At 47.3% G+C, this 25789-nt stretch overlaps 3 non-coding genes across 3 annotated transcripts; all 3 read left to right on the top strand.

Moving 5' to 3' along the window:
* The first annotated feature begins 314 nt into the window (after positions 1-314).
* On the top strand, positions 315-509 carry LOC142721901 (U2 spliceosomal RNA). Its single transcript, XR_012874247.1, has one exon. It is a non-coding gene; the product is annotated as a U2 spliceosomal RNA (small nuclear RNA).
* A 17558-nt stretch (positions 510-18067) lies between these two features.
* Positions 18068-18255, top strand: LOC142721866 (U2 spliceosomal RNA). Its single transcript, XR_012874222.1, has one exon. It is a non-coding gene; the product is annotated as a U2 spliceosomal RNA (small nuclear RNA).
* A 6622-nt stretch (positions 18256-24877) lies between these two features.
* LOC142721894 (U2 spliceosomal RNA) lies at positions 24878-25072 on the top strand. The gene has a single exon (XR_012874242.1). It is a non-coding gene; the product is annotated as a U2 spliceosomal RNA (small nuclear RNA).
* Positions 25073-25789: the final 717 nt, after the last annotated feature.

The following is a 25789-nucleotide window of genomic DNA, read 5'->3' as shown; positions in this document are numbered from 1 at the left end:
GCCAAAGAAGCTCTATGGAAGGCCAGGAACATCCTCCTTTTTAAGCACGACGTTTTATCGGTTGATGATGTTTTAGGTCTTTGTTTTAGTGAGATGTATATTTATTTTTTACTAGACAAAAAAAGGAATGCCACCCTTCTAAATAAATGGTTTGTGACTGACTGGAACTCCAAATAAATAAAGATTTGCCCCATGTCCCTCTACAAAAATTTTATGAAAATTTGATTTTACTATTGTTACAATGTAAAAATTCTTTGTATTTATCTATGTAACTGAAATGTGTTTTATTGTAAAATTGAAATTTTTATAAATAAATCATTGACACCCCCGCGAGGGGGTAGCCAACTGAAAAAAAATCTGTTCTTATCAGTTTAATATCTGATACGTCCCCTATCTGGGGACCATATATTAAATGGATTTTTAGAACAGGGAGATGGAAATAGAGCTTGCTCTGTCCACTCCACGCATTGACCTGGTATTGCAGTATTTCCAGGACCGGTGCACCCTTCCCTTATGTGTTGACTAAAATCAGATTCCAAAAGTGCTATTTGTGTTTGCTATTGTTTTTGTCTTTCTGATGGGATCTCCCCTTTTAATCCCATTATTTCAACACCTGTTGGACAATGCATTTGTACAGTCATGTGTGATAATGAGCTCATTTATTAAATGCAATTAATGAATACATTGCCACCTCTTGTTGTGTGTGTGTGTGTCTTCTGTGTTTCTGTGTTTCCGGCATTTCACATTGGAACAGCTCATTCACCTTCCTTGTCTTCTCTCCGCCCTCCCTCCTAGGTAAGTTAAAGAGCTGCACCTGAGCCAGCCACTGATTGATGCAGCACCACAGTCAAATAGTGGAGTGGAGTGGAGTAGGGGAACAGCAAACAGCCATTAAAGCAGCCAGCCGCCTACCCGCCACAATGGACCTACCTGTGTACACTAGATGGATGTGATGGAATGTACTGTCGTCCCTACATTTCAAGAAGAAGTAAGAATTGCAGTTGCAACAAACCCTTGCTTGCCTACAAAGAGAGCAGCAATTTGGATTTGTTACTATGTTACCTGGAAGAATAACAAACTGTGCAAGGATGGAGGTTGTAGGAGCAAAGAGAAGTTGTCTGTAAAGTTGGTGGATGCCTATTTTCCATTTTGCAGTCCCTTGTCTCCCTCTTGTGGCCTCCTGGAGGCAAATAAATGTGCAAAAAAAAGACAGCCTGGCGGCCGGCTGTTGCAGTGTTGCCCTCTCAGGCAACACTGAGTGACTGACTGAGCCTCACCGTCTTATATAAAGTTCAGACGGAACTTTGCACGTGTCATAGTGGAGCCCTCAGGATTCCAGAGCCAGCTTTCTGACATCATAATGGGGCCTGCCTCAGAGATAAAAGCCTGGGCCCAGGCAGTGTTGTTCAGTGCTGCTCAGCAGGCAGCACAGGACTGGATTAAAGCTGATACAAGGTGTGAAGGAACAAGGGGTGGCTGTGGGCATGCACTTGCTGCCGCTGCCAGTGTTTATCTGCATGGCAGGAGGGCATTTGGGCGTTGCCAGGAAGGCGTTTTTATGTAGATTCCTCCTCTTTCAGCACTGCATTGTGGTGCAAGCAAAAGAAGCAAATCCTGTCTGGCTTCCTCTCCGGCCTTTATTCACCTCCCTCCCGCTTAGTAGCTGTAAATGTGTGTGAGCCTGCAGGGCCCCATGGAATTGCCTAGGAGTAGGCTGAATCGCTGCAAGGGGTGAACAGCAGTATGGGACAGGCTCGGTCAACGCCCGGCCCATTCGGGTTATCGCTTCTCGGCCTTTTGGCTTCGATCTGTAGTGGGTTGAAGTCAGAGGGCAAGGTGCACTGGTGGAAACCTACCTGCTCGGCCTTTTCGGTTTTCGGACCGAACTGCTGCTATTGAGGGGTGGCTGAAAGCTGGTGTGCCTTTTTCTTTGGAGGATCTGGAACCTATTCGTGGAGGGATTCTTTCGCTGGACGTGTGGATTTCGTGTTTTCCATTGGAATCAGGAGGCGATCGAGCTCTTTTCAAGGGCTTTTTTTCGTGCTGTGGAGGAAGAAGAAATTCGTTGGAATATGGCTTATGGAAGGAGAACACCAGGAGAATGGCGAGGATTTCAGGATAATCGGCCTGACTTCTTTGATGATAAGTATGGCTTAAAGGATACTATTCGGTTCTTCGTGTCCCCAGAAGTCCGACAGGAAAAAAATCTAAGGTACCTTTATGACAAAATACTAATACCGGTTATGGAATTGGAGAAGAAGAACTTCTTTTGTATACAAACCTTCTTCTCTAGGGGAATTTATGATGTGACTTTGGAAACAAATGCATTATGCGAAAAGGCATACACCCTTTATGAAGCTAATAAGGGGCGAGATGTTTTTAAGGGGATAAAAATTGCCCCATTGTTTCAATTTCAGGCAAAATTGTTAACCATACAAATGTATAGTCCATTTATAACGGACCAAGAGGTGGAATCATACCTCTGGAATTTTTGTGAAAAACTCTCCCTAAAGCAACATGGGATGACGGATTTCGGAGTGTGGAATGGAAAGCGAGTATATTATGCTACGTTTAAAAAAGATCCACAGGAAGAAGGAGGAGTCTGTAGGCCCCCGCCTGTGGTGTTTATAAATCGTAGTAGAGGATATTTATTTTTTTCAGGGATGCCTCCCTATTGCAGAAGTTGCAAGAAATACGGCCACAGTGATGATAACTGTAAACGCTGTATGGACTGCCCGATGAGTATTCATCAAGAGGCAGATTGTCCAAAACGTATGGAAGAAATACCTGAACCACAGCAAGTTGAAGAGGTAATGGAGGAGGTTCAGGAGGAGGTTCAGGAGGAGGAAAGAGAGTCTACGGAGAAAGAGAGGAAGGAGAAGGAGAGAAAGGAGAAGAGACGAGAGGGAAAAGAAAAGAGGCAAGAGAAAAAAGAAATTAGGAAGGAAAAAGAGGAAAAGAAAAAAGTAAAAGAAAAAGTGGAAAAAATACCTGAAGTAGTGGTAACCCAGGGATCTGAAGCTGGGGGATCTGGACAAACAGAAGGTATCACTGTAGTGAGGGAAACCCCTTCAGATAGTCCTGTGGAAGAGGAGGGCCTTACTGAAGAGGTAATGGAAACGACATTAGGTAATTTGAAAAGATGTTTAGATGATGAAGCAGAGGCGAAACGTGGAAATATTAGTGGTGAAAAAAGAAGAGTGATAGAAATTTTGGAAGTCGTGTCACCCTTAAGCTCTGTTAGTTCGGAGGCTTTGAGGATAAACGAGTATCCTTCTACCACTGATGAGGGCGGGGGAGATAGCCCTGGAATTGTCATTAAAAGATGATCAGTATAGCTTCCCTGAATGTTCAGGGGTTAAAAAATTCAAAAAAGAGAGTTGCTTTATATGACTTTTTTAATAATGAAGCTTATGATTTCATTTTTTTACAAGAATGTAATATAGAGAAAAGTATGTGTTATGAGTTCTATAAAAAATATTGGAAAGGAAAAGCCTTTTTTTCAGGAGGTAATGAGCAAAAGAGCGATGGAGTAGGTTTTTTATGTAGTAAGGAGTGGAAAGTGGAGAAAATTCAAGAGATTTATCCGGGGAGGATAATGATGATAGAAGTGAAGAAGACTAATAAAAAAATCAAATGTTTCTGTGTGTATGGATACACAGAGAAGAGTAAGAGAATCCAGCTCTTTGAAATTCTGCAGTTGTTCCTTACAGGTTCGGACCCTATTATAATTGGAGGAGACTTTAACTGCCATCTGGAAAATAAGAAAGATGGTTCAGTATCATGCCTAAAAGGAATTCTCTCATCAAGTAATTTAAAAGATATGTGGGAAATATGTGGCAAAAAGAAAGAAGATGAATTTACATGGAGTAGGAAAAACTCTAGGTCTAGAATAGACTATTTTTTTGTATCAGAGCATTTTAAAGGGTTATCTTTTAAAACTGATTTTAACTGTTTTTCCGATCATAGATTGATCAAATGTACGTTAGAATGTGAGAGAATGGAAAGCAAAAAATCTTCACATTGGAAATTGAATACAAAACTATTAGAAGATGAGAACGTAAAATCGGAATTTGGTTCATTCTATAAAAAGTTGCAGTGTAGGAAAAGCAGTTTTAAGGATGTTTTTGAATGGTGGGAGTTCGCAAAATCTCAGATCAAAACATTTTTCATTCGTATTAGTAAAAGAAAGGCGAGAGAGAGAGTGGAATTATATGAATCTCTAAATACGAAACTCCAGTGTTTTTATGTCTTGAAAAAGAGTGGTGTAATGATGGATGATGAGATTGAAGGCATTAAAAGCCAAATTAATAGAAGTTTGTATGAAAAAGGAAGGGAAATCATATTTAATTCGAGAGTAAAAATTTTGGAATGTGATGAAAAATGCTCAAAGTTCTTCTTTAAAAAAATCATCAATAAGAGAGATTATATTGACAAGTTGGAGGGAGAGGTGGTTTTGGAAGGTAAATTGAAAAAGGCACATGAGTTTTATGATAACTTATTTTCTGAAAAAAAGAGTGATGGTTCTTTAAGGGACCACTTTATCAATCAACTAGATAAAAATTTTAATAAAGAAGAAATAGGTCTTTTATCTGAAGATTTTACTGAAAATGAAATTTATAATACTGTTAATAGCTTTTCAAATGGGAAAACACCTGGTTTGGATGGTTTACCGATAGAGTTCTATAGGGTCTTTTGGAAGTTGGTGGGTGTGGATTTTTGTGATATCATTTTTAGGGTGCTATCCTCTTTTAAAATGCCAATATCATGGTCTGAAGGGTTAATTGTTTTACTTTTTAAGAAAGGGGATAAAGAAATGATAAAGAATTGGAGGCCTATAACGTTACTAAACATGGATTATAAAATTTATGCAAAATTATTTGCTAATCGTTTGAAAAAAGTAATTTCATCGGTAATTGAGGAGGATCAGACATGTGCTGTGCCAGGGAGAAAAATTACAGATTCATTACTCTTGATTAGAGATGTATTATGGGATTTTAAAGATCGTGATCAGGATTTGGCATTGATCTCATTAGATTTCGAAAAAGCATATGATAGAATTTCCCATTTGTTTTTATTTCAGGTTTTAAAAAAGCTTGGTTGTCCTGATATGTTTATTAAGTGTATTAAGAGTTTATATTCTAGTTGTTTCAGTAAAATTTCAGTGAATGGCTTTTTATCGGAAAAGGTTAAAATGAATTGTGGAGTGAAGCAAGGGTGTCCTTTGTCGCCAATACTCTTTATTTGTGCCGTGGAACCACTTTTATGTGCAATAAGAAGGGATAAAGTTATTGATGGTGTTTTTATACCAGGGAATAAAAATGAGCGAGTTAAAATTGTGGCATATATGGATGACATTACGGTTTTAGTTAGAAGTTTGAGAGGGTTTAATAGGGTATTACGAGTAGTTGAATGGTTTAATGGTGCATCTGGTTTTAAAATAAACTGGGAAAAATCAGGGGTTTTATTGATAGGGAATCTTAAGTTGGAAAGGGAATGTAAATTATTAAGTGTAGTAGATATGAAAATTCTAGGTATTCATTTCTCACAAAACTGTGGAAGTATAAAAAATTGGGAATCTCTCTTGGAAAGGGTTAAAAAGAAGGTGGATTTTTGGAAACTAAGGTGCCTATCAATGGAAGGGAAAATCTTAGTGATTAAACAAGTTCTATTGCCTCTGATTTTATATGTATCTGCTGTTTTTATGCCCTCAAACATTATGATGAAAAGAATTATTAAGGTATGTTTTAATTTCTTTTGGGGTTCAAAAATGGAGAGAGTAAGGAGAGTAGAGTTATATAAATCGAAAGGAAATGGTGGTAAGGGTTTCCCTGATCTTAGACAGTTTTTATTTTGTAAGTATTTATCACAGTGTATTAGTATCCTATGTGGACCTGAATCAAAGTTGAGAGCCTTTGTAATATATAATTTTGGTTTTTTCATAAGGAAGTATAAATGGATCAATATAGATCTAAAGAGACCATATAGGTGGTTGCCTCCAGAGTACTATTTAATCTTAGAGAAAATTATAAGAGAGTTCAATCTGGCAGAAGAAGGAAAAGAGGTTCTTATTAATCATAAAAAAATATTAAAAGTCTTAGAGGGTAGAACCATTTGCAGCCCGATTGAACGGTTTACTCCCCAGGTAGTTAAAAACATTTGGAAATGTGTTAACCATCTTTGTTTGTCTAATGATCACAAAGATCTATTATGGTGTATGATAAAGGATTGTTTACCAACAAAGGATTTCCAATATAAAAGACGACTGAATCGGAATAGCCAATGTCCTAGAAGTGGTTGTATTGATGATGAAACCACAATGCATGTTTTCTGGAATTGTGATTTTGCACAAAAAGTGTGGAAAAAGATAAGTAAGTTGGTGAGCATGGTGAGTAAAGTTAACTATTTTAATTTTAACTTGATATTTTATGGAATTGGAATCGGGGAAAATGAGTTTCAAATAGTTTGGCTGATCTTAGCATCAGTTAAAATGGCGCTATGGAGGTCCAGGAATATTTTACTATTTAAAAGGGATGCTTTAACTGTTGATGATTGCATACGTCTAAGCCTAAATTATTTATTTATCTATTTTTGGAAAGAAAAGAAAGAACTAGGAATAGAGAAAGCAGAAGAAAAATGGAAGCAAAAGAAATGGAATTCTGTAATGGGAGTGTAGAATAGATATTTAGGGGGAAATAATGTATAAATATACTTACCTTTTACGATGATGATGTGAGTCTTGAGATCTGTGAAGAGAAAAAGATGGTGATTTTAAGTTTTGAGACTTGTGATCTGAGTAAAAAAGAAAAAAAAAAAAAAAAAAAAAAAAAAAATCTGTTCTTATCAGTCCTTGTAAGGATAGATAGCTCGGAGAACCACTGGGGGCTATAAACACTAGCTTAGCGATCCAAGAGCGTTCCAGACGAAGCCGGCGACGAACTGCGGAGAAGAACCAGCGAAGACGAAGATCCAGAAGGGAGAAGCCGCCATCGGGGAAGAAGCTCCGGGAGATCGCTGCCGGGAAGAAGAAGGAGAACTTCGGAGAAGAGCCGCTGCTGAAGGGGATCTTCGAAGAAGCTCGGCCGCAGAAGAAGAAGCTCGACGAGGAACCGCTGCGGAAGAAATTTCGTGGAAGAACCTCGGCCAGCAAGGAGAAGATTTGCATAGCTCCGCCCCCTTCGGGAAAGAGCTATCGAAGATCCTCCCCAAGCGACAGGAACAGCTGGAAGAAGCCATGGCCTCAACCAGCAACCCTGCCACCCAGAAGAAGAAGGCTGATGGACCAGGTGAGCCGGCCCAGGCCAGGACATCTCCTCCTGAAGCCTCCTCAAGCCAACAGGCCACCAGGAAGCCGAACCAGGCTGCTCCAACCCTGGAGCCCTGGATGAAGCAGACGGTGGCCCTGAAGCTGAAGGAGGTGGACGGGAGAGTGCCGGACATGACGGAAGAAGTGTTCTGCCAGAAGATGCTCCTGGACCAGGGCTTCGCTAAGCCGGAGACCATCAGCATCCAGGCCTTCATGACCGGGATGTTCTTCGTGACCTTCGCTTCGATCAACATCTGCAGAAGGTACTGGGAGATGGTGAAAGCGGCGAGGCCTGAATCCCCTTTCTCTCGCTTTGTGGGCAACTGCCCTGTCCAAAGAGAGGAAAGGCGGGTGACGGTCTCAATGCGGAACCCACACACCCCCGGCAAAGACATCACCACGCTCCTGAAGCGGTTCTGCACAGTGGTGAGGGAACCCACCCACATCCTGAACGGACTCGGCTTCTGGACTGGCAAGTGGTCGGTAATCGTCCGACTGAACAAGGATTCCAGCGCGGAAGACGGCCTCCAACACCTGCCCCAGTCATTCTCGCTGGGCAACTCCTACGGCCTCATCTACTACCCGGACATGCCGCAGATCTGCAGGAGATGCAGCAAGAAGGGTCATTCGGTGAAGGACTGCAAGGAGGACGCCTGCAAGAACTGCCGGGTAACAGGACACGAGACCAAAGACTGCCCGAAACGGACAATGTGCAACCTCTGCGGACAAGCAGCCCACTCCTACAAGGACTGCCCGAAGAGGGATCGATCCTGGGCAACTGTAGCGGCGAAAGCTCCGGCCAGAGGGAACCCCGCCCCAGCCAGAGCTCCAGCGGCGCAGAAGACCGGGAATAAGAAGGATGGTAAGAAGACGACAGTCCCTCCCCCCCGTCTCCCGGCCCTCCCTCGCCCTACCCTTCCCACCCTCCCTCGCCCGGCCCTCCCCACCCCCCCGTCCCCAACCCCTGTCACCCCCACTGAGGCTCTCACCTTCTCCTACCCACCCATCTCAGTGGTCCTGTCACCTGCACCTCTCCCAACCCAGCCTCCCTTCTCCCCAGCTCCAGCAGCACTAACATCTTCCCCTCCAGCTGCTGGAGTCCTCTCCCTGGAGGATTTTCCCCCTCTTGTCTCCTCAGGTGCCATCCAGAGGAAGAGAAAGGTGAGGGACAGCCCAGCTGCTGAGTCCTCAAAGCGACAAGTCGTGGAAATCTGCGAAGATTCCCTTGCGCAGCAGGAGGAAATGGAGCAGATGGTGGAGGAACTCGTGTCTGAACCTGAGGTCATCGACTTCACAACAGACATCCAGGTGGCTACAATCCTGGAACAATTTTTGTCAGAGGGCCTGCTGGATCTTTCGGACCCGCCAGGAGAGGAGGATCCGCCCGACCGGACTGGTAACTAAGGTGTATCGTTTGCACTAACCTTCTTTATTCTCCCCCATGGCTGCTAAACTTAACATCTTTAGCCTCAATGTGAGGAGTGTTAGAGATAGGACTAGATGTCAGATGGTGCTAACTTTTCTTTCCAAGCAGTCGAGTGATGTATTTATGCTGCAGGAATGTACTCTCCCCTCTTCCAGGTCATACCATCATCTGGCCAGGCAGTGGACCCATGGCCCGTCCTACTGGTCTGGTGGGGGCGACTGTAAGTCTGCAGGGGTTGCCATCCTGATTAGGGGAAGCGTATTTACTGTTGACTCTGTCCAGGAGCTCGCCTGCGGCCGCTTGTTGGTCGTAGACGGTTCCTGGGCAGGAGAGCCGATTAGGCTCATCAACGTGTACGCTCCCCCTATGAAGGCTGAGCGCCTGGAACTATTCCAGACCCTGCGGACCCAGCTCGCCACCACTAGGGCAGTGGTGATGGCCGGGGACTTCAACTGCCCCATCGAAGAGGATGGACGAAGTTCCGGCACTTCAATCAAACTGGATGTCAGTTCCAAACTGCTTATCGAGATGGTAACCGAAGCATCCTTGCAGGACGTTGTGGGCTCCATGGGGATTGGCTCTGTGAACTATTCATGGAGCCGACCCGATGGCTCACTTCGTTCTCGGATTGACTTTGTGTTCACCTCCCGGGCAGTCAAGCAGCATGGGCACTCCATGGTCCCCTGCTTCTTCTCTGACCACAGGGCCATTCTCTTCCAGGGTGCCATCGGCGACGGTTTTCCTCCCGGCCCTGGCTCCTGGAAGCTGAATTGTGCCCTGCTGGAAAGAGAGGAGGTACTGGCGGAACTTAGAGACGCCTATATTGTTTGGAGGAATGATAAAGTTTTCTTTGACAAAACCTGTGACTGGTGGGAATATGTTAAAGTTGAATTTCGTTGTTTCTTTCAGGCAAAAAGTCGTCAACAGGCGTGTGAGAGGAAGAGAGACTTCAGAGAGATGCAGCGTCAGCTGCGATCCCTGCAAGACCTCCTTCAATGCGGCTGGGACGTCAGGAAGGAGCTGGAGGAAGCCAAAAAGGGCCTGAAAAGGCACTTTGAGGAGGAATCCAAGCGAATTGTCTTTCGTTCCAAGGTGGAGAACCTGGAGAAGGGTGAGAAATGTAACTCGTTCTTTTTCAGGAAACTCCATGCCGGCCACACGCCCCTGAAGGAACTTCGAGATGAGACCGGAAACATGCATTCTGGGAAGAAGGAGGTGATGGGAGTCGTCACAGACTACTACCGAAGCCTCTACTCCCGGAAAACCACTGACCCCGAAGCCGCCGATAAATTCCTGTCAGGTATCACTAATCATCTTGATCCTGCAGGTACGGAGGCTATGGATGTACCCCTGACGGTGGAGGAACTGCTCTCTGCCGCTAAATCCTTCAGACCCGGCAGGACCCCGGGCAGTGATGGTCTCCCAGCAGAGCTCTATGTAGCGCTGGGGGACTTGATCAGTCCGGACCTGCTGGAGCTCTATGAGGAGATGGTGGTGGAGGGTAGAATGCCACCGTCCTTGAGAGAAGGCATGATCACGATCTTGTATAAGCGGAAGGGGGAGAGATGTGACCTGAAAAACTGGCGTCCCATCTCTCTCCTGAACGTGGACTACAAGATCCTCGCCAAAGTATTGGCCAACAGACTGAAGGTTGTCATCGGACAGATCATCGGATCGGACCAAACCTGCGGCATTCCTGGCCGTAGGGTGGCCGACAGTCTTGCCCTGGTGAGGGACACGGTGCATTACATGCAAAGCCGCCGTACACACGCGGCCCTGGTCAGTCTGGATCAGGAGAAGGCTTTTGACCGGGTCTCTCACGAATTCATGGGTAAGGCTCTGCGTAGGCTGCGGCTTGGCAGGTTGTTCTGTTTGTATGTTAACCTGATGTATTGCGACATTTACAGCTCGGTGCTGGTGAACGGCTGGAAGACTGACCCCTTTCCTGTATCGTCGGGGGTTAGACAAGGCTGTCCTCTTTCACCTCTCCTTTTTGTTTGTGTTATAGAGCTCTTCGCAGAGGCTATCCGGCAGAATGGAGAGATCAGAGGGATCACCGCACCAGGTCCAGGACACTTCGAGGTCAAATGCTCGCTGTACATGGACGACGTGACCGTCTTCTGCGCTGACCAGAGTTCGGTGACTGCACTCGTCCAGACCTGTGAGGAGTTCGGACGCGCTTCAGGGGCAAAAGTCAACTGCGGGAAGTCGGAAGCCATGCTCTTCGGAAAGTGGTACCTGCCTTCTCCTGCCTCCTTCCCGTTTACTATCAAGCCGGACTTCATCAAAATTCTGGGAGTCTGGTTCGGTAAGGAAGGTGCAGCCCTAAAGTCGTGGGAAGAACGCTTGGCCAAAGTCAACCAAAGGATCGGACTGTGGAGCCTCAGACAACTCACTATTGAGGGCAAAGCAATGGTCCTGCGTAACGAAGTCTTGCCTGTGCTACAATACACTGCACAGGCATGGCCCCCTCTTGCCACCGTCTCGAGGGCCATTACCAGGACTGTGTTTCGCTTCATCTGGGGCTCGAAAATGGACAGAGTAAAGCGGACTGTTATGTACAAGGAGCCCCGCAAAGGTGGGAAGGGTATACCCGACATTCCCACTCTGCTGCGGATCGCTTTTGTATGTGACTGTGTTCGTAGGACTCTGAGGACAGCAAACGGCTCTGCGGGCAAGGCCATGTCCCGCTACTTCCTCCTTCCCCTCTGGCGAGGTTTTGGCTGGGACAAGTGGGACAGCTCCTTCCCTTACAACTGGCACGCTCCCTGGTTCTACGGAGATGTCGTCCGGTTCGTGAGGGAGCATCAACTGGAGGGTCTTAAGCCCGACTTGTGGAAACCTAAGACGATCCACAAGCACATCAGAGCAAAGGACTCACTGGAGTCTGTTCCAGGGCTTCATGCCGACACGTTGGAGACTGTTTGGACTAACGTGTCATCTGGCAGGTTGACCAACGGGCACAAGGACATTTCATGGATGGCCATCCAGGGAGGACTGCCTCTTAGGTCATTCATGCATGCCCGCAACCTGTGCAAGACCCGGTACTGCCCCAGGTGCCCCTTCACGGAGGAAACATCTTTGCACATTTTCTGGCAGTGCCCCTTTGCACAGGGTCTGTTGAAAGCCTTGGAACATGAACTCAAGGACTCAGTACCCAGGAACAGACTGTCGTACCGCTCGGTACTTTATGGACTATTTCCTGGGAATACCACGGATGGAGCAATCCAGGAAGCCTGGCGCCTTATGAACTGCTTTAAGGACGCTATATGGTTTGCCAGGAACCGTCTGATTTTGCGGAGAGAGAGTGTGTCCGTCCAGGACTGCCGCAGGCTGATCCACAGCCTGCTCAGAGACTATTCCACCTGGGACAGCCCGGACGTCGATGAGGAAGAGGACTGATACTCCCCTTCCCCCCACTCTCCCTTCTTGTGTGTTGTCTTTCAATAAAGCTTCGGGCCTGTGATTTCCCCCTTCCCTATCCCCTCCTACCCACTCCCCTATCCCATCACTTGTCTGTAATGCTTTGTTGTTTGGCGTTAGTGAATGCAAGAATGTTAGTGTAGCATGTGGTGTAATGTATAGCATAGGCTAGCCTGTACTGTGTATTATACTGTCATGTTATGTTTGACGACTGTTATTATTTATTATTTGCTGCTTCATGGCTTGCGCTGCGTCGCAGTAATGTTTGTATGATGACGATTGATTGTCAATAAAGCAATTTTCAATCAAAAATCTGTTCTTATCAGTCCTTGTAAGGATAGATAGCTCGGAGAACCACTGGGGGCTATAAACACTAGCTTAGCGATCCAAGAGCGTTCCAGACGAAGCCGGCGACGAACTGCGGAGAAGAACCAGCGAAGACGACGATCCAGAAGGGAGAAGCCGCCATCGGGGAAGAAGCTCCGGGAGATCGCTGCCGGGAAGAAGAAGGAGAACTTCGGAGAAGAGCCGCTGCTGAAGGGGATCTTCGAAGAAGCTCGGCCGCAGAAGAAGAAGCTCGACGAGGAACCGCTGCGGAAGAAATTTCGTGGAAGAACCTCGGCCAGCAAGGAGAAGATTTGCATAGCTCCGCCCCCTTCGGGAAAGAGCTATCGAAGATCCTCCCCAAGCGACAGGAACAGCTGGAAGAAGCCATGGCCTCAACCAGCAACCCTGCCACCCAGAAGAAGAAGGCTGATGGACCAGGTGAGCCGGCCCAGGCCAGGACATCTCCTCCTGAAGCCTCCTCAGGCGAACAGGCCACCAGGAAGCCGAACCAGGCTGCTCCAACCCTGGAGCCCTGGATGAAGCAGACGGTGGCCCTGAAGCTGAAGGAGGTGGACGGGAGAGTGCCGGACATGACGGAAGAAGTGTTCTGCCAGAAGATGCTCCTGGACCAGGGCTTCGCTAAGCCGGAGACCATCAGCATCCAGGCCTTCATGACCGGGATGTTCTTCGTGACCTTCGCTTCGATCAACATCTGCAGAAGGTACTGGGAGATGGTGAAAGCGGCGAGGCCTGAATCCCCTTTCTCTCGCTTTGTGGGCAACTGCCCTGTCCAAAGAGAGGAAAGGCGGGTGACGGTCTCAATGCGGAACCCACACACCCCCGGCAAAGACATCACCACGCTCCTGAAGCGGTTCTGCACAGTGGTGAGGGAACCCACCCACATCCTGAACGGACTCGGCTTCTGGACTGGCAAGTGGTCGGTAATCGTCCGACTGAACAAGGATTCGAGCGCGGAAGACGGCCTCCAGCACCTGCCCCAGTCATTCTCGCTGGGCAACTCCTACGGCCTCATCTATTACCCGGACATGCCGCAGATCTGCAGGAGATGCAGCAAGAAGGGTCATTCGGTGAAGGACTGCAAGGAGGACGCCTGCAAGAACTGCCGGGTAACAGGACACGAGACCAAAGACTGCCCGAAACGGACAATGTGCAACCTCTGCGGACAAGCAGCCCACTCTTACAAGGACTGCCCGAAGAGGGATCGATCCTGGGCAACTGTAGCAGCAAAAGCTCCAGCCAGAGGGAACCCCGCCCCAGCCAGAGCTCCAGCGGCACAGAAGACCGGGAAAAAGAAGGATGGTAAGAAGACGACAGTCCCTCCCCCCCCTCTCCCGGCCCTCCCTCGCCCTACCCTTCCCACCCTCCCTCGCCCGGCCCTCCCCACCCCCCCGTCCCCAACCCCTGTCACCCCCACTGAGGCTCTCACCTTCTCCTACCCACCCATCTCAGTGGTCCTGTCACCTGCACCTCTCCCAACCCAGCCTCCCTTCTCCCCAGCTCCAGCAGCACTAACATCTTCCCCTCCAGCTGCTGGAGTCCTCTCCCTGGAGGATTTTCCCCCTCTTGTCTCCTCAGGTGCCATCCAGAGGAAGAGAAAGGTGAGGGACAGCCCAGCTGCTGAGTCCTCAAAGCGACAAGTCGTGGAAATCTGCGAAGATTCCCTTGCGCAGCAGGAGGAAATGGAGCAGATGGTGGAGGAACTCGTGTCTGAACCTGAGGTCATCGACTTCACAACAGACATCCAGGTGGCTACAATCCTGGAACAATTTTTGTCAGAGGGCCTGCTGGATCTTTCGGACCCGCCAGGCGAGGAGGACCCGCCCGACCGGACTGGTAACTAAGGTGTATCGTTTGCACTAACCTTCTTTATTCTCCCCCATGGCTGCTGAACTTAACATCTTTAGCCTCAATGTGAGGAGTGTTAGAGATAGGACTAGATGTCAGATGGTGCTAACTTTTCTTTCCAAGCAGTCGAGTGATATATTTATGCTGCAGGAATGTACTCTCCCCTCTTCCAGGTCATATCATCACCTGGCCAGGCAGTGGACCCATGGCCCGTCCTACTGGTCTGGTGGGGGCGACTGTAAGTCTGCGGGGGTTGCCATCCTGATTAGGGGAGGCGTATTTACTGTTGACTCTGTCCAGGAGCTCGTCTGCGGCCGCTTGTTGGTCGTAGACGGTTCCTGGGCAGGAGAGCCGATTAGGCTCATCAACGTGTACGCCCCCCCTATGAAGGCTGAGCGCCTGGAACTATTCCAGACCCTGCGGACCCAGCTCGCCACCACTAGGGCAGTGGTGATGGCCGGGGACTTCAACTGCCCCATCGAAGAGGATGGACGAAGTTCCGGCACTTCAATCAAGCTGGATGTCAGTTCCAAACTGCTTATCGAGATGGTAACCGAAGCATCCTTGCAGGACGTTGTGGGCTCCATGGGGATCGGCTCTGTGAACTATTCATGGAGCCGACCCGATGGCTCACTTCGTTCTCGGATTGACTTTGCGTTCACCTCCCGGGCAGTCAAGCAGCATGGGCACTCCATGGTCCCCTGCTTCTTCTCTGACCACAGGGCCATTCTCTTCCAGGGTGCCATCGGCCACGGTTTTCCTCCCGGCCCTGGCTCCTGGAAGCTGAATTGTGCCCTGCTGGAAAGAGAGGAGGTACTGGCGGAACTTAGAGACGCCTATATTGTTTGGAGGAATGATAAAGTTTTCTTTGACAAAACCTGTGACTGGTGGGAATATGTTAAAGTTGAATTTCGTTGTTTCTTTCAGGCAAAAAGTCGCCAACAGGCGTGTGAGAGGAAGAGAGACTTCAGAGAGATGCAGCGTCAGCTGCGATCCCTGCAAGACCTCCTTCAATGCGGCTGGGACGTCAGGAAGGAGCTGGAGGAAGCCAAAAAGGGCCTGAAAAGGCACTTTGAGGAGGAATCCAAGCGAATTGTCTTTCGTTCCAAGGTGGAGAACCTGGAGAAGGGTGAGAAATGTAACTCGTTCTTTTTCAGGAAACTCCATGCCGGCCACACGCCCCTGAAGGAACTCCGAGATGAGACCGGAAACATGCATTCTGGGAAGAAGGAGGTGATGGGAGTCGTCACAGACTACTACCGAAGCCTCTACTCCCGGAAAACCACTGACCCCGAAGCCGCCGATAAATTCCTGTCAGGTATCACTAATCATCTTGATCCTGCAGGTACGGAGGCTATGGATGTACCCCTGACGGTGGAGGAACTGCTCTCTGCCGCTAAATCCTTCAGACCCGGCAGGACCCCGGGCAGTGATGGTCTCCCAGCAGAGCTCTATGTAGCGCTGGGGGACTTGATCTGTCCGGACCTGCTGGAGCTCTATGAGGAGATGGTGGTGGAGGGTAGAATGCCACCGTCCTTGAGAGAAGGCATGATCACGATCTTGTATAAGCGGAAGGGGGAGAGATGTGACCTGAAAAACTGGCGTCCCATCTCTCTCCTGAACGTGGACTACAAGATCCTCGCCAAAGTATTGGCCAACAGACTGAAGGTTGTCATCGGACAGATCATCGGATCGGACCAAACCTGCGGCATTCCTGGCCGTAGGGTGGCCGACAGTCTTGCCCTGGTGAGGGACACGGTGCATTACATGCAAAGCCGCCGTACACACGCGGCCCTGGTCAGTCTGGATCAGGAGAAGGCTTTTGACCGGGTCTCTCACGAATTCATGGGTAAGGCTCTGCGTAGGCTGCGGCTTGGCAGGTTGTTCTGTTTGTATGTTAACCTGATGTATTGTGACATTTACAGCTCGGTGCTGGTGAACGGCTGGAAGACTGACCCCTTTCCTGTATCGTCGGGGGTTAGACAAGGCTGTCCTCTTTCACCTCTCCTTTTTGTTTGTGTTATAGAGCTCTTCGCAGAGGCTATCCGGCAGAATGGAGAGATCAGAGGGATCACCGCACCAGGTCCAGGACACTTCGAGGTCAAATGCTCGCTGTACATGGACGACGTGACCGTCTTCTGCGCTGACCAGAGTTCGGTGACTGCACTCGTCCAGACCTGTGAGGAGTTCGGACGCGCTTCAGGGGCAAAAGTCAACTGCGGGAAGTCGGAAGCCATGCTCTTCGGAAAGTGGTACCTGCCTTCTCCTGCCTCCTTCCCGTTTACTATCAAGCCGGACTTCATCAAAATTCTGGGAGTCTGGTTCGGAAAGGAAGGTGCAGCCCTAAAGTCGTGGGAAGAACGCTTGGCCAAAGTCAACCAAAGGATCGGACTGTGGAGCCTCAGACAACTCACTATCGAGGGCAAAGCAATGGTCCTGCGTAACGAAGTCTTGCCTGTGCTACAATACACTGCACAGGCATGGCCCCCTCTTGCCACCGTCTCGAGGGCCATTACCAGGACTGTGTTTCGCTTCATCTGGGGCTCGAAAATGGACAGAGTAAAGCGGACTGTTATGTACAAGGAGCCCCGCAAAGGTGGGAAGGGTATACCCGACATTCCCACTCTGCTGCGGATCGCTTTTGCATGTGACTGTGTTCGTAGGACTCTGAGGACAGCAAACGGCTCTGCGGGCAAGGCCATGTCCCGCTACTTCCTCCTTCCCCTCTGGCGAGGTTTTGGCTGGGACAAGTGGGACAGCTCCTTCCCTTACAACTGGCACGCTCCCTGGTTCTACGGAGATGTCGTCCGGTTTGTGAGGGAGCATCAACTGGAGGGTCTTAAGCCCGACTTGTGGAAACCTAAGACGATCCACAAGCACATCAGAGCAAAGGACTCACTGGAGTCTGTTCCAGGGCTTCATGCCGACACGTTGGAGACTGTTTGGACTAACGTGTCATCTGGCAGGTTGACCAACGGGCACAAGGACATTTCATGGATGGCCATCCAGGGAGGACTGCCTCTTAGGTCATTCATGCATGCCCGCAACCTGTGCAAGACCCGGTACTGCCCCAGGTGCCCCTTCACGGAGGAAACATCTTTGCACATTTTCTGGCAGTGCCCCTTTGCACAGGGTCTGTTGAAAGCCTTGGAACATGAACTCAAGGACTCAGTACCCAGGAACAGACTGTCGTACCGCTCGGTACTTTATGGACTATTTCCTGGGAATACCACGGATGGAGCAATCCAGGAAGCCTGGCGCCTTATGAACTGCTTTAAGGACGCTATATGGTTTGCCAGGAACCGTCTGATTTTGCGGAGAGAGAGTGTGTCCGTCCAGGACTGCCGCAGGCTGATCCACAGCCTGCTCAGAGACTATTCCACCTGGGACAGCCCGGACGTCGATGAGGAAGAGGACTGATACTCCCCTTCCCCCCACTCTCCCTTCTTGTGTGTTGTCTTTCAATAAAGCTTCGGGCCTGTGATTTCCCCCTTCCCTATCCCCTCCTACCCACTCCCCTATCCCATCACTTGTCTGTAATGCTTTGTTGTTTGGCTTTAGTGAATGCAAGAATGTTAGTGTAGCATGTGGTGTAATGTATAGCATAGGCTAGCCTGTACTGTGTATTATACTGTCATGTTATGTTTGACGACTGTTATTATTTATTATTTGCTGCTTCATGGCTTGCGCTGCGTCGCAGTAATGTTTGTATGATGACGATTGATTGTCAATAAAGCAATTTTCAATCAAAAAATCTGTTCTTATCAGTTTAATATCTGATACGTCCCCTATCTGGGGACCATATATTAAATGGATTTTTAGAACAGGGAGATGGAAATAGAGCTTGCTCTGTCCACTCCACGCATTGACCTGGTATTGCAGTATTTCCAGGACCGGTGCACCCTTTCCTTATGTGTTGACTAAAAGCAGATTCCAAAAGTGTTTTTTCTCTTTGCCATTGTTTCTGTCTTTCTGAAGGGATCTCCCCTTTTAATCCCATTATTTCAACACCTGTTGGACAATGCATTTGTACAGTCATGTGTGATAATGAGCTCATTTATTAAATGCAATTAATGAATACATTGCCACCTCTTGTTGTGTGTGTGTGTGTCTTCTGTGTTTCTGTGTTTCCGGCATTTCACATTGGAACAGCTCATTCACCTTCCTTGTCTTCTCTCCGCCCTCCCTCCTAGGTAAGTTAAAGAGCTGCACCTGAGCCAGCCACTGATTGATGCAGCACCACAGTCAAATAGTGGAGTGGAGTGGAGTAGGGGAACAGCAAACAGCCATTAAAGCAGCCAGCCGCCTACCCGCCACAATGGACCTACCTGTGTACACTAGATGGATGTGATGGAATGTACTGTCGTCCCTACATTTCAAGAAGAAGTAAGAATTGCAGTTGCAACAAACCCTTGCTTGCCTACAAAGAGAGCAGCAATTTGGATTTGTTACTATGTTACCTGGAAGAATAACAAACTGTGCAAGGATGGAGGTTGTAGGAGCAAAGAGAAGTTGTCTGTAAAGTTGGTGGATGCCTATTTTCCATTTTGCAGTCCCTTGTCTCCCTCTTGTGGCCTCCTGGAGGCAAATAAATGTGCAAAAAAAAGACAGCCTGGCGGCCGGCTGTTGCAGTGTTGCCCTCTCAGGCAACACTGAGTGACTGACTGAGCCTCACCGTCTTATATAAAGTTCAGACGGAACTTTGCACGTGTCATAGTGGAGCCCTCAGGATTCCAGAGCCAGCTTTCTGACATCATAATGGGGCCTGCCTCAGAGATAAAAGCCTGGGCCCAGGCAGTGTTGTTCAGTGCTGCTCAGCAGGCAGCACAGGACTGGATTAAAGCTGATACAAGGTGTGAAGGAACAAGGGGTGGCTGTGGGCATGCACTTGCTGCCGCTGCCAGTGTTTATCTGCATGGCAGGAGGGCATTTGGGCGTTGCCAGGAAGGCGTTTTTATGTAGATTCCTCCTCTTTCAGCACTGCATTGTGGTGCAAGCAAAAGAAGCAAATCCTGTCTGGCTTCCTCTCCGGCCTTTATTCACCTCCCTCCCGCTTAGTAGCTGTAAATGTGTGTGAGCCTGCAGGGCCCCATGGAATTGCCTAGGAGTAGGCTGAATCAATCGCTGCAAGGGGTGAACAGCAGTATGGGACAGGCTCGGGCAAGGCAAGGGCCGCTCGGGTTATCGCTTCTCGGCCTTTTGGCTAAGATCAAGTGTATTTATACAGGAGGTTTTTAGTCAGAAGGTGCTCAGGTACCCTCTCTCTCGGCCTCGGGGGATCGTCCAGGTTCGCCTGGACTTCACCCCCGTGCTGCTATTTGGGAGAGAGGCTTAGTCCTGAGCAACGAGTTGCGATCCCCCCCCCAGCCCTTTGGTGTGTCTCCGGACCCCATAGGGAGCAGCGCAAGCTGCGCGGTTCGACCCGGCTAGGCGATGGCGGGCGAACCAGATGCGGTGCCGGTGTATGCCCGGCTAAGGAACTCTGCCCGATTTATCGTGGCAGAGGGTGGAGGCGGTCCACGTGGCGTAAAGTTCTTGGTCCACAAGATCTTGGAAGAACTACTGGCGGTCCACAAGAATGAGATTTTGGCTATCCAGGACTACCCGAAACGAGGAATTTTCGACGTCACCTTTATGGGAGAAGGAATCCTCCGTGATGCCATGGACCGAGCTGAGAGGAGAAAAGGTGAACTCGTGGTAGCGGGAGTCCAGGTAGTAGAACATGCCTTCGAAATTACGAAACTCGTGGTGATTAAAATGTACTCCCCATATGTGAAGGATATGGAAGTGGCAGCATTCTTAGCTGCCTACTTCAAGAATGTCAAACTGTTGGGGAGAGTTATGAACGAGTGTGGAGTGTGGACCGTCAAGTGGAAGTTTTTAGTAACATTGATAAAGGACCCCTCCACCCAGGAAACGAGATTACCACCGGCTCGTTTTAAAATTGGAAATGTGAATGGCGACCTCTATTTTTCAGGGATGCCAAACTTCTGCAGGGCCTGCGGTACTTATGGACATACCAGTTTTAACTGCGATGTCACCTGTAGAAACTGTGGAAGCAAAGAGCACAATATGAGAGAATGCTCACAAGAGAAAAAATGTAATTTTTGCCAAAAAACTGGTCATTTGTACTATTCTTGTCCCCATAGGTACCGAGGCGAAGAAAATGAGCAACCCGAGGCGCCCCCACGTGCTCCACCAGCAGACCAGTCCCACCCCCGGGGAGAGGAGCATGCCGGGGCCGCGAAGGAGCAGCGAGGCACCTGGGCTTCAGTGGTGCGGAGTAATGGAGCCAAAGCAGGTGCCTCGCAGCCAGCAACCTCTGAGGAAAGGAAGGAGCCCAGCGCCAATGACAAAAGGCAAGCAAAGCGGAAGGCGGAAAAGGAGCAGGCCACCAATGATACTGTGGCATCCCAGAGGGCTGGTTGTCCAGTGGGTGCCGGGCCTGCTCCTGTACCTGGGTCTCAGGAGTCTGACTCCGAGCAGGAGAACTGGGTAGCGGTGGGTCCCCGGAAAAAGGGAAAACAGGAGCGTGCTGGTAGGAGGGAATCAGGGGAGGAGCAGATGGACACATCCGTAAAGAAAAGTGAGGCTCCTCCTAGGACCACCTCCTCGCCTGACCTGGTGAGGAGGGTGGGCACTGTTCCCTCCCAGATACCGGACACCCCGCCATGTGCGCAACCTCCCCCTCTAAGACGGCGTCAACAGAGCCTGGGGGGAGAGGCGGGGCCCTTGGGGGACCCACCCGAAATGGACCTACGTGGTCACCCAGTTGAGACCCAGGTGACGCTAAGCGAGAGTGGGCTCCCCTTGTACGAGATAAGAGTTGCTGGCACGGCTCTCAGTGAAGGTAGTTCCTCTCCCTTTTCGTCCCTCTTTGCAGGCGATTCGGACGAGGGTGGGGATATGAGCGCAAACGAGAGTTCTGGTAATGCTGGTGGAGGAAATGTCTGATTTTAAGTTCCACGAATATTTATTATTTTAAAATCAAGACGCTATTTTAATCTCCACAATGTCAGAAGTAAAGGGAATCTCCCTCAACGTGAGGGGCGCCAAGTCCAAAGTTAGAAGGGTTGCTCTCTTCAGCTTTTTAGCTGGCCTGGCAGCCTCTGTTTTTTTCCTGCAGGAGTGCGGCATTCCCCATATGATGAAGTACCATAAATACCAAGAGGATTGGAAGTATGGTCCATCAGTCTGGTCTGGATCTAACGAGTCCAGATCAGCAGGGGTCGCCATTCTTTTTAAGGGAAACGTTTTAATCGATTTTATCCAAGAGATTCTTCCAGGACGTATTTTATTGGTTAAGGCTTTTATTGACGGTGTGAAATGGCAGTTTTTAAATTTTTACGGCTCACCAGATAAAAATGAAAGAGCAGAAATGTTAGCGATTTTACCTCTTTTTATTAACACGACTGAGCCTTTTATCCTCGCAGGTGATTTTAATTGTATCCTGAGGGGGGAACGCCGGCTTACCAGCGCTACAAGCAGAAACTATGACAAGACCTCTGGACTGCTCAAAGATATGGTGGGTGATTTTAAATTAAAAGACGTTTATAAAGAGTGTAACAGGAGCAGTCCAGAGGAAGCCGGCGTTACCTGGAGCAACGCCACCTGTAGCTCCAGGATAGATTTTATATTTTGTAATGAGAATCTACTGCCTTTTAAATGTGAAGTTTTAACCAATGTTTTTTCCGATCACAAGCTTTTATCATTTTATGTAAAGCGTGATTTTAATAACATTATTAGTAAAAAGTCCTGGAAGTTAAATGTTTCCCTTTTAGATGATCCACAGGTTTTTACAGATTTTATTGAATTTTACAAAGAGAGTAGGCGGGTGAGAGACACACGGGCTCCCATCACCGCATGGTGGGAGAAAATGAAAAGGAAAATAAAAGAATTTTTTATTAAAAAAAGCGTGGCGAAAGCCAGAGAGAAGCAAGTTTTTTTTAAAATTCTCAACACCCGCCTACAGACCCTGTACAAGATGAGAGAACACGAGATAGAGGTACAAGACGACATCGCCAACTTAAAAAAAGAGATAGCTCAGTGCCTGGAGCAGAAAGGTAAAGAAATTATATTTCGTTCTAAAGTACAGCACGTGGAAGAGAACGAGACCTGCTCCAGGTACTTTTTTAAGAAAATGAACAATAAAAAAGCTATTCTTAAAAATATTGATGGGGTGTCGGATGTACAGGGTCTTTTAAGTAAAGTTCATGAGTTTTATACTGACCTTTTTAATGTGAAAACTGTGGATCGTGATTTTATGCGTGACTCGCTGAAGGAGATTACCACTGTTTTAGACCCTGTCTCCCAGAATTTTTTATTGCAGGAACTGTCGGAGCAGGAGATCTTAGAGACAGTGAAGAGTTTTAAAGCAGGTAAAGTTCCTGGCCCGGACGGTATACCCAGCGAGTTTTATGTCAAATTTTATGATATTTTAAAAGATGATCTCTTAAACCTTTTTACCGAAGTCTTTCATTCCAAGATGCTGCCTAAGTCCTGGCGGAAGGGTGAGGTCTCCTTGCTATACAAGAAAGGTGACATCGCAGTTTTAGAGAATTGGAGACCAATAACCCTTCTGAATAGTGACTACAAAATAATGGCAAAACTATGTGCAAACCGTTTAAAAGCCATAGTACCCCACATCATACACTCTAACCAGGTGTGTGGGGTGCCAGGCCGCAGCATCTGGGATAATATTAATTTAATAAAAGATGCGATTGAAGACACAAAATCTAGAAACGGAAAATTAGCCATTTTATCCATAGATTTTCAAAAAGCTTTCGACCGAGTATCGCACTTTTATCTTTTTAAGGTTTTAGAGCGGATGGGTATACCTGAAGGTTTTTTACTATCTATTAAAGCCTTTTATAAAGATTGCACAAGCAAAATTTTAGTAAATGGTTTTAAGACACAGGACGTTCTTTTAAACTCTGGGGTGAAGCAGGGGTGTCCCTTGTCCCCACTGCTTTTCATATGTGCACTAGAGCCTCTGCTATGCGCAATACGCCGGGACAAACAGATACGTGGAGTCCCCCTGCCGGGGGGTGGCGGCATAGAGGCTAAAGCAGTGGGGTACATGGATGATGTGGCGATACTTTGTAGGGACACCCTCTCGCTTCAGAAAGCCCTAAAACAAATTGAGTTTTATTGCTGTGCTTCCGGTTTTAGAATAAACTTCAGCAAAAGTAATATTTTAAGCATAGGAAGCATGGTTTTTAGAGACGTACCCGTTCCTGTGTCAGATACTATTAAAGTTTTAGGTATCTCCTTCAGTGAGCACGACAATGGTTTTATAAGTTGGGACATGGTGGCGCAGAAGGTAAACAATAAAATTTGTATGTGGAATATGAGGAAACTCACTATGGAGGGAAAAATTTTAATCATAAAAATGGTCATTTTACCCCTTCTTTTATACACAAGCATGGTGTTCCCTCCCCCAACAGTTTTATTACGAAAAATAACAAAAGCATGTTTTACCTTCTTTTGGAGTTCCAGGATGGAGAAATTGAAACGAGAAACGGTAATAAAGTCCAAACCAAAGGGTGGCAAAGATTTTCCTGATTTTAATAGGTTTCTTTTAATTAAGTTCTTTAGTTTCTGTTTTAATTCCCTTTTTAAAGAGCACTATTGGTCTTACTTTTTACGTTTTAATACTGGGTTTTTTATGCGGAGGTTTGGTTGGTTCAACATAATTTTATCCTCACCATACGCTTTTAAATTACCAGCGAATTACGTAATTTTAGAAAAAATAGTGTCTCTCTTCAATTTAAAAGGGAAGACCGTGAACGAACTTAAAAACAGCAAAAAAATAATTAAAGACCTGAGAGAGAGCGAGACGGTCAGCAATGTAGAGAATTTTAATACGCAACGATGTGCTTTTATTTTCAAAATGATTAATGTGTTTTATCTTTTTAATGCACAGATGGACCTGGCCTGGAGCTGCGTTCATCAATGTCTTCCATGCCGGGCATTCCAGTACAGAAGAGGATTCGCGAGGTCTGCCGTCTGCCCGAGGGAAGGCTGCCAGGCCGAGGAAACTATAAGACATATTTTTTGGACATGTGACTTTGCAAAACAATTTTGGAAAAAATATTCCCTCTTTTGGTGAAGATGGCAGACCTAAAGGACTTAAACTATGAAGATATTTTATATGGACTTTTTGGATGCCCAACCGCGAGTCAGAAGATAATTGCATGGAAGACGATGAATTGCGCCAAAGAAGCTCTATGGAAGGCCAGGAACATCCTCCTTTTTAAGCACGACGTTTTATCAGTTGATGATGTTTTAGGTCTTTGTTTTAGTGAGATGTATATTTATTTTTTACTAGACAAAAAAAGGAATGCCACCCTTCTAAATAAATGGTTTGTGACTGACTGGAACTCCAAATAAATAAAGATTTGCCCCATGTCCCTCTACATAAATTTTATGAAAATTTGATTTTACTATTGTTACAATGTAAAAATTCTTTGTATTTATTTATGTAACTAAAATGTGTTTTATTGTAAAATTGAAATTTTTATAAATAAATCATTGACACCCCCGCGAGGGGGTAGCCAACTGAAAAAAAATCTGTTCTTATCAGTTTAATATCTGATACGTCCCCTATCTGGGGACCATATATTAAATGGATTTTTAGAACAGGGAGATGGAAATAGAGCTTGCTCTGTCCACTCCACGCATTGACCTGGTATTGCAGTATTTCCAGGACCGGTGCACCCTTTCCTTATGTGTTGACTAAAAGCAGATTCCAAAAGTGTTTTTTCTCTTTGCCATTGTTTCTGTCTTTCTGAAGGGATCTCCCCTTTTAATCCCATTATTTCAACACCTGTTGGACAATGCATTTGTACAGTCATGTGTGATAATGAGCTCATTTATTAAATGCAATTAATGAATACATTGCCACCTCTTGTTGTGTGTGTGTGTGTCTTCTGTGTTTCTGTGTTTCCGGCATTTCACATTGGAACAGCTCATTCACCTTCCTTGTCTTCTCTCCGCCCTCCCTCCTAGGTAAGTTAAAGAGCTGCACCTGAGCCAGCCACTGATTGATGCAGCACCACAGTCAAATAGTGGAGTGGAGTGGAGTAGGGGAACAGCAAACAGCCATTAAAGCAGCCAGCCGCCTACCCGCCACAATGGACCTACCTGTGTACACTAGATGGATGTGATGGAATGTACTGTCGTCCCTACATTTCAAGAAGAAGTAAGAATTGCAGTTGCAACAAACCCTTGCTTGCCTACAAAGAGAGCAGCAATTTGGATTTGTTACTATGTTACCTGGAAGAATAACAAACTGTGCAAGGATGGAGGTTGTAGGAGCAAAGAGAAGTTGTCTGTAAAGTTGGTGGATGCCTATTTTCCATTTTGCAGTCCCTTGTCTCCCTCTTGTGGCCTCCTGGAGGCAAATAAATGTGCAAAAAAAAGACAGCCTGGCGGCCGGC

The sequence above is a fragment of the Rhinoderma darwinii genome, unplaced genomic scaffold (genome assembly GCF_050947455.1).
Source record: "Rhinoderma darwinii isolate aRhiDar2 unplaced genomic scaffold, aRhiDar2.hap1 Scaffold_523, whole genome shotgun sequence".
Lineage (NCBI taxonomy): Eukaryota > Metazoa > Chordata > Amphibia > Anura > Rhinodermatidae > Rhinoderma > Rhinoderma darwinii.
This window is presented reverse-complemented; position numbering and strand designations above follow the sequence as displayed.